We start from the raw sequence: 18,488 nt of genomic DNA, 5'->3' as shown, positions 1-18,488 counted from the left end.
CTTTAATCTCAGCACATGGGAGGCAGAGGCAGACAGATCTCTGTGAGTTCAAGGCCATTCTGGTCTACATATGGAATTTCAGGCCAGCCAGAGATACATAGTGAGAAACTGTATCAAAAAAAATTAATTCATTCTTGAAAGCACATTCCTGGTGGATCCCATTTTGTATAGGAGGAAACTGTGAGTCACAATGAAGTGGAAAACTATCCCAAAGTCCCATCATATTCTGCACAACTGCTCAGTGAATCTGCCTTGCACACTGCCCTGTTGTCTGGCAGAGCAGCAATCTCCATTCTGTTTCTGGCCAAGAAAACTTTCCAATGCTTTACTCTCTTTGAATATTAAGTGGAGCTAATAATATGTTCTGGAAGGAAAATTGTGAAAACTTAGGAACAAATGTTAAGCAGTTTATTCTACCAGCCAAGGAAGGTGCTACATAAATAGATGAAGTTTGTTTAACTAGAGTCAGTAGTACTTGTAAATACAGAACTACATGGTATGTGGATTAATTAATTGCTTAGTGTTGCCTCCTGAGTTCAGGACAAGGGAAAGTGTGTGCTATGAAATCAAGCCATTGACTTAGTTCTGCACACTAACTCCCCTTTTCGGGATATGGATGATATTTGGGAGTTCACAGCTATGTCTAATCAATAGAAATCTAATGTTTCAAGAGGTATTATAAAGGACAATAGCCCAGTGGTGGTCGCAAATGCCTTTAATCCCAGCACTTGGGAGGCAGAGGCAGGTGGATCTCTGTGAGCTTGAGACCACCCTGGTCTACAAGAGCTAGTTCCAGGACAGCCTCCAAACCCTGTCTCGAAACTGCCCCCCCCCAAAAAAAGAACAATAAAAATAAAACTGTCCAACAACCTAGCTTAAGCAGAGAACCCTGTAGGATTAATCTCTTCTTTTACAAAGAACTTTACATATGAGAGGCAGTTGACAGACATTGACGCCACCACCACTCCCATTATGTCATTGGGATGCAACAATTTCTTGTAAAATGGGCTTTCTTCAAGAACATAGATTTGCATAGTAGAGAGGTAGATGGGATTAGAATAATGTTGGAGAATACTTAAACTATTTCACTCAACTCCTTTGAAATGGGAGTTAAGAACTTGTTTTCCTGTTTGAGACTCTGCCTCCCTGTCTACTCCTAGTGTTTGATTGAGCGACAATGTGACAGCCTGAGACTTATTTTCAAGGACATCATGGGAGGAAAGTAGCTGAGCATGCTGGCTTTCAGTCTTGGGAGAAAAGATCTTTTCTGGTTGTTAGTGGGGAGTGAGAAGGTCTGAGAATGGAGAAAAGAATTCTGAATCTGGGTGGTGGAGGTCTGCCTGCCTGAGCAGGGAGCTGTGGTAGTGTACAGTCAGGAGTGCCTGTGTTCCCATGAGTTAGACAGGGAGTTCTACACACCGATTCCAACCCATTAAAAGGTTTATTGATCTCCAACTTCAAAGGACAACCTTGTCCTGGGGCTTAAAGTTGTATTTAATACAAAATCTATATGTGTAACAAATAAATGTGATGTTCTTTGTTTTTGAACATTTCCTTGCTTCTCATCCCTAAGAGAGAAGTACAGGAGGGAAGGGGAGATTGGTTTAGCTACACCTTAACATCATGGAAAATAGAGGAAAACTCTCAGCAGCCCTCAAGGGACTGTGTGGGAAGGCTTACTGGTTGCTGTTCCCTGTTTGTTTTCTGGGGGCTGGAACAGCTTGTCTCCTAGAGCTTTTTGCTCATCAAATAAGTACTGGGCTTTCTCTTCTCTGTGGACTGTGGACACCTTTTAACCATACCCAGAGGCTTTTCCAACACAAGGAATTTCCCATAACACCAAATAGTGCAAAGACAAAATTGCCGTTTAGGTGGCCAGAGGATTTTTCATTGTCTGTCTTGATAGATCCTGGGACATTTACCCATTTTGTTTTTATGAATTGTTTGGTATTCGAGTTTTTTTAAAGTGAGCATAAATGATTGTGAGCAGTTATTGTAGATGCCAGGAAAGTAGCCTTGGCAGTGGGGAATAAAGGTCTGCATTCTGAAAAGTGTGCCTTGCTGTTCAGTGCCCCTCCACTGTCATTTCTTTGATGGATGTGATTATTAATTCTGTTCCCCTTGATATCCAATAGGGATGTGGGCAAACACTTTCCTTAGCAAAGAGGGGTCTCTTCACACTTTCTCCTTTTATCCTTTACTTTAAGTTCCAAAACAGCTGTGTGGAGCAAGATCATAAACAAGAGATTTTTCAATATTGCTTAGCATGTAGCAGAGAAATGTGTTTGCTGATTTCTCACAGGCCCAGCCGTGTGTTATAGAACTGGCTGTTACATGCTTCAACACTGTGCTGAGACATGGGCAGAGGGCTAGACCACAGGGATAGTGTCCACACTGAACTCTGGGATTGGCTTCATTTCACTTAACCAAGTATCTGTTTAACCCTGTCATTAGTTTTCAGCTAGGAAGGACCAGATGTGAAATCCAGGACCTGTGCACAGCACTGCCAACTTCTAAGATGAATACTTGCTTTGTGGTTTTAGGTAACTGACTGTAATAATTAGCTTTAATTGTCAACTGAACACAACTGGGAAAAGGGAACTTCCCCTGAGGAATTGCCTCCATTAGGTAGCTTGTGAGCATGCCTGTGGGGGCACTGTCTTGATGGATAATTGTTGTATGGGGTTCAGCCCACTGCACCTGGGACCACTCTGGACAGGTGGCCAGACTGCAGAAGAAAGAAAGAAAGCCAGAGACCAGCATTCTTCTATGGTCTCTGCTTCAGTACTTGCCACCTCATTCCTGCCTTGATTCCCTCGATGATAAACTATTCCCTTCAAGCTAAAGCAAACCCTTTCTTCCCGGAGTTGCTTTTGGCCACGGTGTTTATCACAGCAGCAGAGAAGCAAACTAAGATACTGACAGAGTATACTAAGATAAAAGCCTTGCTTTGGGAGGGAATTTCCATTCCAGCTCTTCTATGTTATATTAAATAAACCGAGTTTAAAGGGGTTAGGTGATTTCGGACAACCATGATTGACAGAGCATAGGCTGGAAACCTATGTTTTCTGAATCCCTGCTGCCTTCTCTCCACTACACCGAAATGCTTTTCAGCAAAGGGTAGAGTAGGCCACAGCACCTGGGTGTAAATGGAACATTTTCCTTCTACAATTTAACTTGCTTTCTTTTTTGAGCTTTCATTCTAGCAGAGAGTGGAAATTTATTACCTCAATTCAGGGTCACTGTCACTCCCCCTTGTAGATTTTGTATAAATCTGCAGTATATAAATCATACTCTTAAAATACTTCATATATATAGTAGAATGTAGTTGTAGTATATCTCTCTCTCTTTCTCTCTCTCTCTCTCTCTCTCTCTCTCTCTCTCTCTCTCTCTCTCTCTCTCTGTGTGTGTGTGTGTGTGTGTGTGTGTGTGTGTGTGTGTCCTTGTGAAGGCATCAGTTCATGTTCCACAGAATACATGGTTCTGTACAATTAGCCCACACAGTCTGTTAATTGAGAAGATTAATTTTTAGGCCAGAAGATGTAGCACTACATATCTAAATCAAAGCCTTATAATTCAAAAGGACTATTTGACACTTCCTGTTTCTGTAATAAAAATACCCTGAAAAGCCACTTAAGAAGAGAAATGGTTTATTTTAGCTCACAAATTGTTTTAGTCCATTGTGGCACTGTATCCACTATCAAGAGCAGAGTGCAGTGAATTAACAAACTCATGCATTATACAGTCAGGATTCCCTACCCAGGAAATGATGCTAACCTGGGGGTCTTCACACTTCAGTCAGTGTGATCAAGGGAATCTCCAGCAGACAATCTCCTAGTTCAGGTCTGTCTGAACTAGGCAATCATTCATTGAGATTCTTCATAGGTGTCTCTAGATTGCTTCTAGTTGACAATTAAAACTAACCATCAGAGTTGCCAAGAAAACATTGGTCACCAAGTAAACACACAATAGTTATACTTATACAACATGATTTTTAATATTATTTCTGTTGTTTTTTGAGAGTATAATATAATTACATGACTTCTCTCTTCCCTTTATTCTCTCCATGCCTCCCAATATACCCCTCCGAGCTCTCTTTCAAATTCATAACCTCTCTTTCAATGAAATGTTCTTACATACATAAAAAACATTTTTCTTTAAACTGTATAGTTTGTCTTTCTATAAAATCAACAGTCCCTAGTTTCATAAGTGAGCAATGGGCATTTCTCTGAACATCTGGCTATTTTTGTTTTTTTGAGTATCATCCATTTTCTTAATTTTTGAAGTGGGTTTTTCTTTAAGTAGTTTTTGAAAGCAAGCAAAGCAACACTTGCATATTCCTTTGAGTTGCTGTGATACCTCCGGGCTTTCCAGAATGGAATGCCACCTGGTACATCCTAAATTCTGTGAAGCAGAGAGCAAGCTGGGCTAAGTGAATAAAAGTGGCATATCCTTAATTACCACAGAATGGCACCTAATTACCTTCCTGCCAGCTTTAATGTACAATGGACCAGGAGAGATGGTGTTTGATTTTTCAAGTTAGTTACATAAGCCGGACTTTCGGCTCTGGAATGACGCCCCCTATGTTGCCAGTCTGCATTTTGAAGGAGACCTTTCAAGCTGTCGTGCTCTTAGTGTAGCCATCTGTATTTTGGCCACTGGCATGCAGTGTCTTCCCTGGCCTGATGTTCCAACACAGCTGTTATTAGTATTAAAATGGCAGGAACAATCGATCCCCATGATTGTCCTTAAACTTGATTCTTCAGGAGGAGACAAAAATAACAGACACAGCATTGTCATCAAAATGGAAAGTGCAGTAATTATGTCATAATAGTTTTAATCTGTGAACTTAACTTGATCTCTGATTTATTAAAATTCGATAGTTCTACCAGCCTCAAAAACTGCCTCAGTAGGGGTTTTGAAATTCACTCTTTGTTAACAAAAGTGTCAAGAAAGAAAATTTAGTTTTAAACAATTTGGAAACAGGACTGCACCATGGGTGGGGGCAAGTTGTAGAGGTTTTTTGTTTTGTCTTGTTAGTTTTTACTATCTTCACTCATTTCTTCTCTAGTTATTGAGTGTTTTCCCTGTGCCGCACTGGAAAGAAAACAGCAGACAAAGAGTTTGAAGTTATAGTACTGCTTATTTTTCTAATTTAGCACTGGCAAAATAGAAGATTTTAAAATACATATATTTTTATCTTAAAAACCTCCAGAATTGCTTCTAATAGAATTACTAATGAAATCGCTACGGTAGATGATTATGTTGAGTGATACTTTCTGTTTTTATATTACATCAATTTGCTTTTGTACTTGGACTCTCCAAGTTAGAAAGAGAAAGACTATGTAAAAGCACTAACTTAATGTGCCAAAAATCATCAGAGGCAAGAATAACTAAATATAATCTGTCAGAATGGTTGTCAATTAACTCTTGGAAACACTTAAACTTCTAGTTCTCCTCATGAAACAAAGGGCAAAAAATAACAATAGGGATGTGGAAAAATGAAATTACATGGATTCTCTCTCTTTCTCTCTCTCTCTCTCTCTCTCTCTCTCTCTCTCTCTCTCTCTCTTTCTCTCTCTCTCTCTGTGAAAGAGTGCTATGTTAAGAAGGAGGAAGGTAGGATACTGAGCCTGTATCTAATTAATGGGTTCACTAAACTCAATATGATATTGCAGAAAAACAAGAAGTTAATATGTGTTCATCATTCTTGGTCCCTGACCCATAGCTCTTAAGTGTTCTGAGAGGCAATATCCAGAGGCCCATCTTTTGCTATTCATAATAAGTCACTTTCAACCATACTAGTGTTCATACAAAATAATATTTCTGAGAAAATTGGGACTAGATAGCAATGGAACCCACCCTGTGATGAGATTAAAACTTTTAACTTTGTGGCTCATCATCCTGGTAGGGAGAAAGGATTGGATATTAAAATAATCACTAGTGATCAACGATATCATCTGGCATGCCTAAAGGTGAGATCTCCATAAAATCCCGAAATAGAACTTGCAGATTGATGACTACATGCTGCTTCTGTGCTTTCCATAGAAGCAGACACCTGCTTAAGAATTCACTACTTATAATTGGCATCTAACGTAAAAGGCATTCATTGGGATTAAGTCCTTTTTTCATGGATTCATACTAGCTTCTCATGATTAGTATCATAGCTAAATTGCAGAATGCCAGTTGTATCCAGACCAATGGAGAATTAATTTGTGGGAGAAAAGTTCCTGTAATCAGTGAAGAGGAGACAGGACCAGAGTTGAGTAGGAGCTAAGTTTTAGGGGTAAAAAAGATGCTCATTAATATTAAAGAAGAAAAGTTTAGCCTTTAGGTGCTTGGGGAAATCATCTTGTTCTTTTAAGAACAAGTAGCCTACTGGCCTCAAACTCTTTATGTAGCCAGAATGAGATTTTTATGTAGCCAGAACGAGATTAAACTCTTGATGACCTATACTCTTCCGTGCACTCCCCAAATGCAGGGAATTTAGCAGAGCTGCCTTCCTTGGAAAACATTCTTTCATTGAACATCAAAGGTAAATTTTTCTTCATTCCCATCATCAGACTAATTAATACATTGCTTTTATAAGCTAGTAGGTGACATGTTTGATATTCTTAGAAAATGTCATTCATCAGTCTGAAGGTATTTTGCCAGATTCCTTTAGTTTGGTTTAAGTTATAACATTCAATAACAGTCAAAGTTTATTTCTATTGTCTTCCTAGATTTTGGGGATATAAAATCTTAGTCAGAGCTGTTTCTGAAGTCAGAAAACTTGAAATACGCATCATGAAAAGCCTATGTAGTCTTGGGAGGGAAACCATGGCAAAGTTGCTCTACTGGAACACTCTGTAAGCAGCAACTCCTGGCCCATTAGGTAACCAACACTGATGAGCAAAATGATATACAACTCCATTTTCTATTGGAGCTCCTTGGAAAGGGGGAGGCACGGAAAATTTTTGCGAGGTGGGATAAGATATAAAGACTATAATCACCTCATACTTTTATCCTCTTTCCCTGTCATACATATAAATTATCAGATAGAAATAGAATGGCGTAGGCCTTGCTATACCAGCCCCTCCTGATGAGAGATAACTGTTCCATAAGTTTAAGAGGCTGTCACATGACAATTGACTAAGAATCCTCACCTTCTATGACTGCTAAGGCATAATTTTCTATGTATCTTTTAGAAAAGATACATAGAATTTTCTATGTATCTTTTGGTCAGGGCAGAGAAGGTGGGGGAGTATTCTTTCCACTGAAGCTGACTTCATCTGTAGATGGCATACCATTCAGGAAAACATTCTTTCCACTGAAGGTGACTTCACTTGTGGATGTCATGCCATGCACACCCACTATCTATTCTGCAGACGTCAACTGCATAGTGACAAACCAGTTATACCAATGGCAACAGGAAATAGAAACCTCACATAATAGTCTTAGAAGTCTTAGTAACATAGGACATTTTGACAGCAAAACAGCGAGTCAGATCCCTCATGAGTTAGTAGTGTATAGGACCATATTGTTCAGCATATGCATCAGACATATGTACTTATGTTTTTCCTTGAGAAAGTTTTTTAATATGAAATTACAATCCAAAGGTATCTTAAGCAGATAATTTAATTAGTAAAGGAAAATTCTATTTAACATTGTAAAGTCTACAATATGGGATTTTCTTCAGCCTTTCACTTACATCCCACATACAAGATACAAGCTATGTGAATATTTGCTAATTAGTCTATGAGAAAACTGAGGAAAATACAACATGTCTTGGTTCCCTGTAATAACTTCCCTTCCATTCATTTGTAATTAACATTTTGTGCTTTTTAGCTTAACTTTGTGCTTTAATTCTGTCACTTTGACCTTGACTAATAACATCAAAATTTATATAAGAAATTCAATTCCCCCTGTGTCTATCTCAAAATCTTGAATGCATTTTGATACAAATATGTTACCAGTTTTAAGAAAAATTGAAAGGTAAAATCCATTCCTTGTTCCTTATACTGTCTTTCTCTGTCATGCTGAACAGCTTTTTCTGAAACATTTATACTTGACTTTCTTGTACTGTCTTCCTGATGACAAAGACTGAATACTCAAAAGGAAATTGGTATTTTTCAATAAACCCAGAAGATTAGATTTTTGAAATATTAGGAAAAATAGAGATCAAGCATTTTATGAGATATGCCAGGCTCAGAATTACGCATGACAATTTTTGTCACATAAAAAGGTATTTAAGTGCTCCTAACACATAATTTTCCTACTCACCAAAGCAACTTTTTTTATTTCTCTTAGTTCTTTTTATTTTTTGAAAAGATTTGAACATTCCCAGTCACAGCAAATTAGGACAATTTTCTCAAGCTTTGTGTATATTCACAAAACTGTGTATATGAGTTTTCTGACATTTAATTCCTAGACTTACTCATTTTGTTGAACCTTCTTATTAGTGAAATATTTCATGATATAAATACTGATGATATTGTACAATAATTATGACTGGTAAAAAGACTGATGAATATTAATAGGATAGATACTGTCTTGATATTATTCTTTTGGTCTTTAATATCTAGAGTTACATGCTTCTCATTTTTTGTTAAAATTGGACTTCTTAAATATATATTTAGTTTAGGAAATTAAACAGTAGAGACTTGACTTATTCATTACAGTCCCCAAAACAGGAACAGGTTTTTATTCCACAATGTGCTAATACAAACCAATTTCTTAAACATAATTTAGAGCAGGGGTATTAAAACCCAGCCGAACTGCAGCAGCTACCCATGTGGGTGCCACCTGAGGCAGGGGCCGTAGGCTGACTAATGCCAATCCACAAACTGTTATTTGTCCATGTGGAAACAAGCAGAGAGCCTAAGAGCTCTGTGAACATCTTGTAGCAATTTGTCATTCTCATGACATCTAAGTACATGATCTAGTCATTCATTCTTGTAGTTTTCTACAAAGATACCAGTCTGGCAGGAATTGGAAATGCAAGCATCACACACTTCACCAGAGAGCATGGACAGCTCCTCTCTGGAGCTGTGTGCAGCTTCTGAAGAGTACTGGGGCAGAGGGTACTAGTGGATGCTCTGGTGGAGAGGAAAATGAAGAAATGAAAGAGGGAGACAGAACTTAAACACTAAGCAACAGATAAAGCTAAACAAACAGAAGACTCCAAACTAACATTCCTAAGAAATATTAACTTAGCTGTTGGTCATCCCCAGTAGTTTTGAATTTTTGGCTTTAGTCAGTCTTCTTTTAGATACAGATGAGAGAAGCCCAACTCAAAATAGCTTGGATAGAATAGAGGATTATGAGTGAGGGGTGGTGGTAAATATTTCCTGGACTCAGCACTCTTAATGTGAAACTGGTCACATAGATTCAGAGAATCTGATGTCAACCTTTCTTTTGTATCCACTCATACTGTGCCACTCCCTTTCTCAGATCTCACATGGTCTTAGGATTCTTTTATTCAACTACAAAGATGGCTGTGCCATGTGGTTCAGAGGGAAATTGACTTTATACAGTGTGGAGTTGTACAGGAGCTACTTTACCGATCCTCCTCTGACAGTCATGCATAAAATCCTAAAGGAGTAGTCAGTGGGCTAATATTGTGCAATCTAGGGACACTTATCACAACCAAGGAGACAGAAGACTTTGTTTGGTGCATGTGCCTATGGCTAGGGTGTATTGAGTTGAAGTAGGGTAAAATGGAGTTAAATGGGGGTAAGTATTAATTCTTAATTTGATTGGATTGAGAAATGCCTAGTATGAGATGTAGTTCAGTTGGTAGAGTACTTGCCTAGCAAGCATAAGTTCTGGATTCCATTCCCAGAACAAAGAAACTAGATGTGGTGCACACTGCCATCTAAGTACTCTAAAGGTTGAGGCAGATATATCAGGAGAAATTGATGGTCATATCAACTGCAAAGTGAGTTCAGGGTTAACCTGGCACACAGGAGACACTGATTTTGGTGGCACATATCTTTAATCCCAACACTCCAGGTGGGCCTCTGAGTTTGAGGCCAGCCCTTGTCTCTAGAGTGAGTTCCAGGACAGCCAGAGCTACACAGAGAAACCCTGTTGAAATGAATGCCTCAACAATTAATAAAATATACTCCTGAATGTATCAGTGGGGGCATTTCTAAAGAGCATTAACTAATTGAAAGTGAGCTAATACGACTGTGGGCAGGATCATCCCTTGTGCTGGTGGCCAGGATGAAATAAAGGAGATGAAAGAAAAGCTTGCAAACTCAGGTGTTTTTTTTTTCCCCTTTGCTCCTAACTTGCTGTGCTTATGTGCTTCTACACTTTACCTTGCGATTGTAGTCTGAAAGTGAAATGCCCCTGTGAGTTCATATACTGACAGTGTTCTGCAGCTGACAGTGAAATCTGAAGGATCAGTAGGAGGTGGGTTCTCGTGGAAGAAGCAGGGATACCTGGAACATATCTTGAGTTTTTAAACACAGCCCACATTCTTCTTCACTCTCTGCCTCCAGGCTGTGGATGAAACATGGCCAGTCAACCTGAGTTTCATTCACATGTTTTTCTACCTCCCTTCATGTCTTTATGCCATGATGGAATGTATCCTTCCACACTGTATTGAAGCCATGATAGACTGTATCCTTCCACACTGTCTTGATGCAGTGATACACTGTATCCTTCCACACTGTAAGACAAAGTAAGCATTTCATCCTTTAAGTTAATTCTTACCAGGTATTTTATCAGCAAAAGTGCCTAATACACATGCTTTTCCACCAGTGATGGGTTGAAATCTCTGAGCCAATACAAATCTTCTCTCTTTTTAAGTTGCTGATATCAGACATCCCATCACAGTAGCAAGAAAGTTAACTAAGACAGTATGACCAGCAGCCCCGCCAGGAATATTTAGTTGAGTGCAAATTCCCTCAAAGATAGAGAAGTCTGTTTCAGACTAGATGGGATAAGTAGAATTAGTAAGAGATATTTATTGCATCTTACACATCTTATGGATGAGTCTTTTCCATTGAAAACCATGATGTATAGGAAGTGGCAGGAGGTGGAAGAGTTAATAAAGGAGACAGAAAATTAAAAGGGGAGTTGAGGTCCCATGAGAGTCTGGAAGCTGATGCAGGTTGGATGTGGGAAGCATTGAGCACCATGGAAAAAGAAGTGAAACAAGACAGATAAGAGAAATGGAGAGTGGGTGGAGAGAGCTGAGTGTTGTGTGTCCTCTGAAGACATCAGGATGGGACAGCTCTGTCAGTCTGGAAGACAATAACTGTCAATCAGCCAATTAGAACTCAAGCTTCCTCAAGCAGTTAAGAGTCCAGTGTTGAGGCTTAGCTTGTCAGTTAGTGTATGCTTTAGAGCTTGGACAGCACATTTTAATAAAAACAATGCCTGGCATTTTTTAATCATCTCTTTCCCTTTGCTTCCTCTCCATTGTTACCTTGTTGTACAACTGTAAATTCAGACTGTTTTTTTTTTTTTTTAATATGATCTACTACTACAGAAGAAATCTTTAAATGCCAGGCCCATTATATTGGCCCCATTCACAACTTTTAAATGACAGTCAAGACACAACTTTAAACGTTGTGCTGTTCAGAAATCATAGTCTTAAAGAAAAATGTGTTGATTTCTCTTCTGAATGTTTTAAAGGTAGGGTCTAAAGTCTATCTATACATAATTGACTAAGATGAGAAAACTTGCTGATATTCTGAGAATAAGTTAGTGACACAGGGACTGTGCAGTCTGACAGGAGGCACTGTGGTTCAGAGAGCCTGGCTCTTTAGAGCATCCAAATTGGACCAAGGAAAAGAGACACTGAGCTCAAATGCACCTGTTGGCATCAATCACTGCTGCTTAAATTGTGACCTCAGAATCAGCAGCACAACTCTGGGAAGCTTGAGATCAACTGCTTAGTGGGGCGGGGGAGGGGGGGAGTTCTGGGAATAGGGCCAAAGAACTTCCACTTTAACAAGGTCTTTGAGTGACTCTTGTATTAACAGAAGTTTGGGGCACGGCGGGGGGTGGGGGGGTGAGAGAACACATGTAGTAGTAGAATGTTTAAGTGAAAAAGCCCAGAAGGTAGCTACAGAAACTGAGAAAAGAGAACCCAAGGAAGTAAGTTATTACTGGCTGTGATACCCAAGAAACGAAGATAATTAGCCCTATGCAAAAAAAGATAAGAAAGGACTGTAACAGGCGTCCTCAGTCCTCCAGAGAATACCCAGGAAAGCCAGGTGTCTCCATCAGGCATAGAGGCTTTAAGAGAGAGCAATGTCAAATGGTCTGTTGACAATTGGGTGACCTCTTAAATGATCAGGTCTCACCCCCTGCTGGATGTAAATGAGTTCTCCATGAAGCTGAACAAAGGAGTAGCAGAGTATATTGCTGTGTATATAATTATTGAGCTCAGATTAACAGAGTACGTAATTGTAATAAATTTAAGCCCTGTTTGCAGAGCAAGGAATATTCTTTGCGGATAACGTTCAATGATTGGGAACTGTTTCATTTGTTTTGTGAGGGTTTTAAGAGGTGGAGCCTTGTAACAAAACATCACTTTGGCAGGTTGCTAAAGGAGAAATCCCTGTGCACACCTTAAGTCCCTGAAACACACACTGGGAGATCTGGCCTGGATTCTGTATTTCTGAAAATTCCCCAGGAAGTTCTTAGGTTCACTCAGACTGATGAACCTCTAAGCTAAGAAGTGGGCTGGAGCAAAAACCAATTAGATTTCTGCCCTAAGATAAACAAATTCAGAAGAAAAATGCCTCCCACTCCCCAAGCTCTATCTGCCTTCACTGCTCCAACTCTCTGGTCTCTGCTGTGCCTCCTCCACTTACCTCATCTTTCCTCATTTTTCACATTATAATTCTAGGCTTTTGTGAATATAACTGCTATCCTATCTCTGTACCCTCCTGCCTCAGTCACCTTAGCCGCACCTTATTTCCTGCTTTTGTTACCTTAAAAATACCAACCACCTTTCAGGGCAAACTTTATTAATGTAACTGCAAAGTACTCTTCTCCTTTTCAGATGAACTTTATGTTGCAGGCTGAGTACACCTAGAAACATGCCTGCCCAGTATTTGGATCTCTGAAAAATGCATTCCATGCATGATCTTGAGCTATGTGTGCCCTGAAATACGTCTACCGTCACTGCTTATAAATGACGACTTTAAACTGAGCAATCTCAATCCCTATGTGAGTGAATATAGCCTCCTTGGGAAAAAAATCCTTGGGTTTCCTTTGTTTGGAGATAAGCCTGGCGAATACATCTTTCTTCACTCTTTGCGGTATCTATGTACTTCTTTGGGATCTGCGCTCATCGAGATACAAAGACATTGTTCCCGGGTTACACTTCCATGCCACATTTCTCAGGGTTGTAGTTCTGTTATTTATATGACTCCAGATTTCAGAGAAGGATTAAAACTCCAGTTCTATGTGTTACCAAAATCCCTAAGTGTGAATTGCAAACTGGCCCTCTCCAGTCCTCCCTGTACCTGCTCTTCAGTATCTGAATTTAATGGCTCTCTACTTCTTGTCTTCTGAACTACTGGTTCTTCCTGGCTGTTCTTCCAACTTGTCATGTCCTATGCAGCCCCTTTTCCTCCATTTGAGTCTTAAATGATAGATTCTGTCCAGAAACCATCATTTAGATCTCCATAGAGTTCCACAGAGCAACAAGAGTCTGCACAGTGGAAGTTACTCTGTTCAGTGTTTGTATATTCAGTAACTAGTACCCATTCCTTGCTGTGGGGTAGCATAGAGCCCCATGAGGAAGACAAAATTTGGAGAGATCCCTAGTGTCTCCTGGGTAAGTCCGAAGAGTGCTCCATTTGCATGAAGTGCCCCAGTGAGTACTCTTAAAGAGCCCCTCAGGTCCTTACCTTCTTTCCTTACTGTAGCTGACTATTCTGTATGCAGCAGACTCCAAATGCCTAACCTAGAGTCCAGATTCCCACATGAGAAGACAAGAACTCTCAAGTTAGATGTGCCTGAGTTTGAATCTAGGCTCCACTGCTTACTCATTGGATAGGATGAGTATTTCCAACAAGAAACTTAGCATTGCTTGTACAACAAGAAATTAGCATGTGGGTCAGAGTCCTTGTGTGGAGTGAAGTGCCCTGGAAGGTGCTCAGTATGTAGACAGGTCATGCTCAGTACTCCATGCTTATTAGACACGGTTTACCAGCTCTATCTGTTCACATTTCTCACCATAATGCAGTGTGGGAACTCATAAATTTTAAACTAGCTCTTGAGTTCAGGGAGTGCTCAAAGGACAATGAAGTGACACAGAGACCAAAACATGATGTTACTTGATATGCATGGCTACTTGAACCCTACATAGGATATTAGAGCAGGCTTACCAGTTTCCTGGAGCTACTATGGAAAATGTCATAAGCTGAATGGCTTAAAGCAACAAGAATGTATTCTCTCACAGTTCTGAAGGCTGGAAGTCCAGCACACAGGCTCAGCAAGACCTTGTTCTCTCCAGTCTTAAATAGAGAACCTTTCCTAAGTTCCTTCAGCTTCTTGTGGTAGCTGGCAAATGCTGACATTTCTTGGCTTGTGATAGAACCATTCCAATTTCTGCCCAACTCCACAAGTTCTCTCTGTCTATGTCTTGATATGCAGTTTTTTCTTCCTTTTCTCAACTAAAGAGGAATCACTTAGCATACACACTAATGTGATATTACCCTATCTTAACTTCCTTGTATCTACAAAGACCTTATTTCACACACCAAGTATAAGTATGTTGAGGACACAAACAGCACACTGTAAGGCCCAGAGGAAATAGTATGTCACGGCTGAGTAAATCAATAACCTGTAGCTTCAGAAAAATGTGCTTTTCTAACTCTAACCTATCTCCCATAAATGATGTGTTTATGTGTGAAAAACAATCTAATTTTAGTTGGCCTCTACATCGGGAGAGTTCAGATTCTTGCATGAACCTGGGGTTTAATGATTGCAGCAAAGACACATAGGATATGGAAATTGTACTTTTGGAAAGGAGGAGACTGTAAAGGAAGGAATATAATCAGAAACAGCAAAGGAGGAGTTTAGAATTGTGATTTTTCATTGAGAAATTCACGATCCTTTGTTCATATTTTCAAGCTAAAAGTCAGATAAATCTGTAGGAAAATACTTAAGAGAGACAATAAGAATGCTGATCTGAACATAAAATTTTTGAGGTGTAACCTAAGCTGTGACGAGGAGATCTTCAGTTATCAGACCACAGAGCCCTGGTATTCTCTCTTTTACTGAGTGGCAAACCTCCTCCTTTTTGGTTTTTCAGTACAGGGTTTCTCTGTGTAAATTTGGAGCCTCTCCTAGCACTTGCTCTGTAGACTAGGCTAGCCTTGAACTCATGGAGATAATCCTGCCTCTGCCTCCCAAGTTCTGGAATTAAACATACTTCTTAAGCATAGTTTGGTTTCATCTGAGTTTAGAGAACGCAGCACAGCACAGTACCTTCCAGGGCCTTCAAGGTTGTACTTGAATGCTCTTAAATGGCGTTTTGCCCTGGTGTGTGTGGGGGACTTCGAGAGCCCATCCCACTTGAAGGGATGCACTCTGTCTCTGGACACATGGGGAGGGACCTAGGCCCAGCACAGGAAGATTTGGTGGACTTGGTGGAGCCCTGGTTGCCTGGGGAGTGGTGGGTGGATGGGGTGGGGGGTAGGTTGGAGGTGGGAGAGAAGGAATGGGGGTGAGGGGAGGGAGAGGAAGAGGGGAATTACATGTGAAACAAGCCTGTTCCCTAACTTGAATTAATAATAATAATAATAATAATAATAATAATAATAATAATAAAAAGAAAAAATGTTGCTTACAAAACTGTTTCTTATACACAGAATGTCAAATGGTAGCATTTGCAAAACTGAGTGTTGGGTCCAAACGGACAGACCAAATGCAATCTCTACTAAACAAACACATAGGCAGTTGCATAGAATGTGCAGAGAAACTATGAACCTCGTCTGTTAATCTTAATACCTTACTTTTCCTTGTTTCTTTCAATACAACTACAAAATTCATTATTTCCACTAAAGAGGAAAAGTAATGATTACAGAAAAAATATTTTAGAAGAATACAAAGGAAGAAGCAAACCTCCCTGATATCCTATATCCAGGAGCAGTGGGCTCACTATGGGCATATTCATTCATTTCTTCCAAGCCTTTAAAAATAATTATAATATATATATATTATATATATATATATATATATATATATATATTACTTCTTATTTGATATTTGTATAAAATTGAATATGTATACATATATTCATACACACATACATACATATATTCAATGTAGTGAGAACGCTTCTATTACATTTAGTGATTCTACGATAACACGCAATTCATATAGCTATTCATCTACTGTACATTTGCTTTCTTTGTCTTTGTTTTCCTCATTGTCAATCAGTTGGCTATGAGTAGTTTTGTGTTTGGTTTCTACCCCTTTCCGACAGCAAGATAAGAGAGGATTCTTCTGTTAAAAACCCCTCTTGTTCTCTTTCTATAGGAATGTGAACTGTTTAATCAGCATTCACTCTTTTCATTTGGCTTTCTTTCCCTTCCCCTAACCATCTCTCTCTCTCATTTTAATATAATGCCATTGGTAAAAATACCATTGGTCTTTTTGCTATAAACATGGAAAGAAGAAGAAAACTCCTGCATGTTATCAGATACATTCTGGACTCTTCTATAGCTGATGTATCCTTTAAAATCTTGAATTACTACATGATGGAATAGGTCACAGTATGAAATGAGTCCTAATACAATTCATCCATGTAAGCCTGCTGTAAAGAGAACCATGGCTTCCTACCCACTACTAACAGCATGGAACAAAAACAACTGAATATAGGCATATCAGAGCCAGGAACACTGCAGCACCTGACAAGCATCATTTTGTAGTCATGAGCAGGCAGGCTCCTGTGTTCATTATTCCTAACTGTTCTACTTTATGCTGTATTCCAAGTAATTTAACTTTCAATAATAGATTGGATCTGTTTATTCTCTTAGAAATCCAAAATAAATCCCATTATGAACCTGTGAACCATTAAAGAAAACAAGTATAAAACCAGTGCCTTTTAATGTCCCTTTCAAGTCTGAAGCTCTATAAAAACAGTAAGACTTAGAAAAAAACCATATATCTTACAATGATACTACAAAATGCCTGAGTTAGCTAACCCTGAATTCTATATGTTTTTAAATGTTCTGTTGGTTTCCCAACCATTTACAAATATCAGTTTTTTCCAACCCATATCCTCATCTCTATCTATCACTAGTGGACAGAACTGATCCTGACGACATTCTCTTATTAGTAAATATAGGGAAAGTTAAGTCCCAGAAAGTGGTATAGAGAAGCATCTTAAAGAATACTGTGTTATTAGATTATAAACCAATTATAGATCTATAAACATACTTGTTTATATGTTATATAAGAATATACAAAAAAGAAAGTAAAGGTTAGGACTAAGTGTACATACAAAGATATCCTCTTGTCCTACCCCATGAATGAGGCTGCGTACCCACTGGGTTGTATGTGCCACCCAGGTCAGTGAGACCTTGCTACTTCAGTAACCTGCAAATGCAGCTCTGCACTTTGCTTTTCTTCTGCCATTACTTAATCGAACTGATTTGTCAATATCTAGTCAAGCTACTCACCTTTAGATTTTTCTGTGATTCCAAACAGATAAGAAAGCAAGGAGGAACTTCTTACACTGTTAAGTCAGGCCTTTCATTTGTTCAGCTCCATTTTCTCAACTGATGATCTACATTTCAATCAAAGGAATAGCTTAGCTATGAGTTATTTTTAATAAGAATATCCCTTGTTCATCTACTTTTTCTACTCGTACTTAACCTTTAAACTTTAGCTTAAGTATATTACCCAGAGATACACTCTTTGGTACCTCAGAAAAGTTCTCTAGTTCTCCCACATCAACTGATTTATTGTAATTTATTTATTTGCTATATGAGTCTACCTCTTTGTGTGTGTTTGAAACAAGGTCTCACTATATAGCTCCGACTGTCCTGGAACTCTCTATGTATACCAGGCTGGCCCTGAATGTACAGCGATCTGGCTGTCTGTACCTCCTGAGTACTGGGATTAACGGCATATTCCAACATATCTGGCCTGAGTCTACTTTTGAACTGAGCTCCAAGAGCCTAGAAATCTAACATATTCATTTTGATGTCTCTTGCAGCCTTGGGTGTCAATTGCAGTTAGAATAATGCATGATATATAGCAATACATGTCTGTGGAATAAACAAATGAATGACGAGGATCCCACAGCAAAACTAGCACAACAGACCTTGCATAGTCTGTCTGGTGGCAAATCAATTTACAAAACTATGCATTGGTGTATCAAAATATTCAAATGCAATATGGAATATTCAGTGTCTTACAATGAAATCTTGAGTTTAATTACATAACAAAGAATGACAGGGCTGAGTTTAATTACATAACAAAGAATGATAGGGCTGATGACAGAATGCTATGACAGTGTCTCT

The 18,488-nt window shown here is 39.1% G+C and overlaps 1 protein-coding gene across 1 annotated transcript in view; it reads left to right on the top strand.

Annotated features, from left to right (window-relative positions):
* The window catches only part of LOC100751097 (N-terminal EF-hand calcium-binding protein 1), a 154,606-nt gene that overhangs the window by 47,457 nt on the left and 88,661 nt on the right, over positions 1-18,488 (top strand). The gene's annotated exons all lie outside the window — the stretch shown is intronic.

Source organism: Cricetulus griseus, chromosome 2, assembly GCF_003668045.3.
Source record: "Cricetulus griseus strain 17A/GY chromosome 2, alternate assembly CriGri-PICRH-1.0, whole genome shotgun sequence".
Taxonomy (NCBI): Eukaryota; Metazoa; Chordata; class Mammalia; order Rodentia; family Cricetidae; genus Cricetulus; species Cricetulus griseus.
Note: the sequence above shows the minus strand (reverse complement) of the source record. Positions and strands in the feature narration are given on the sequence as shown.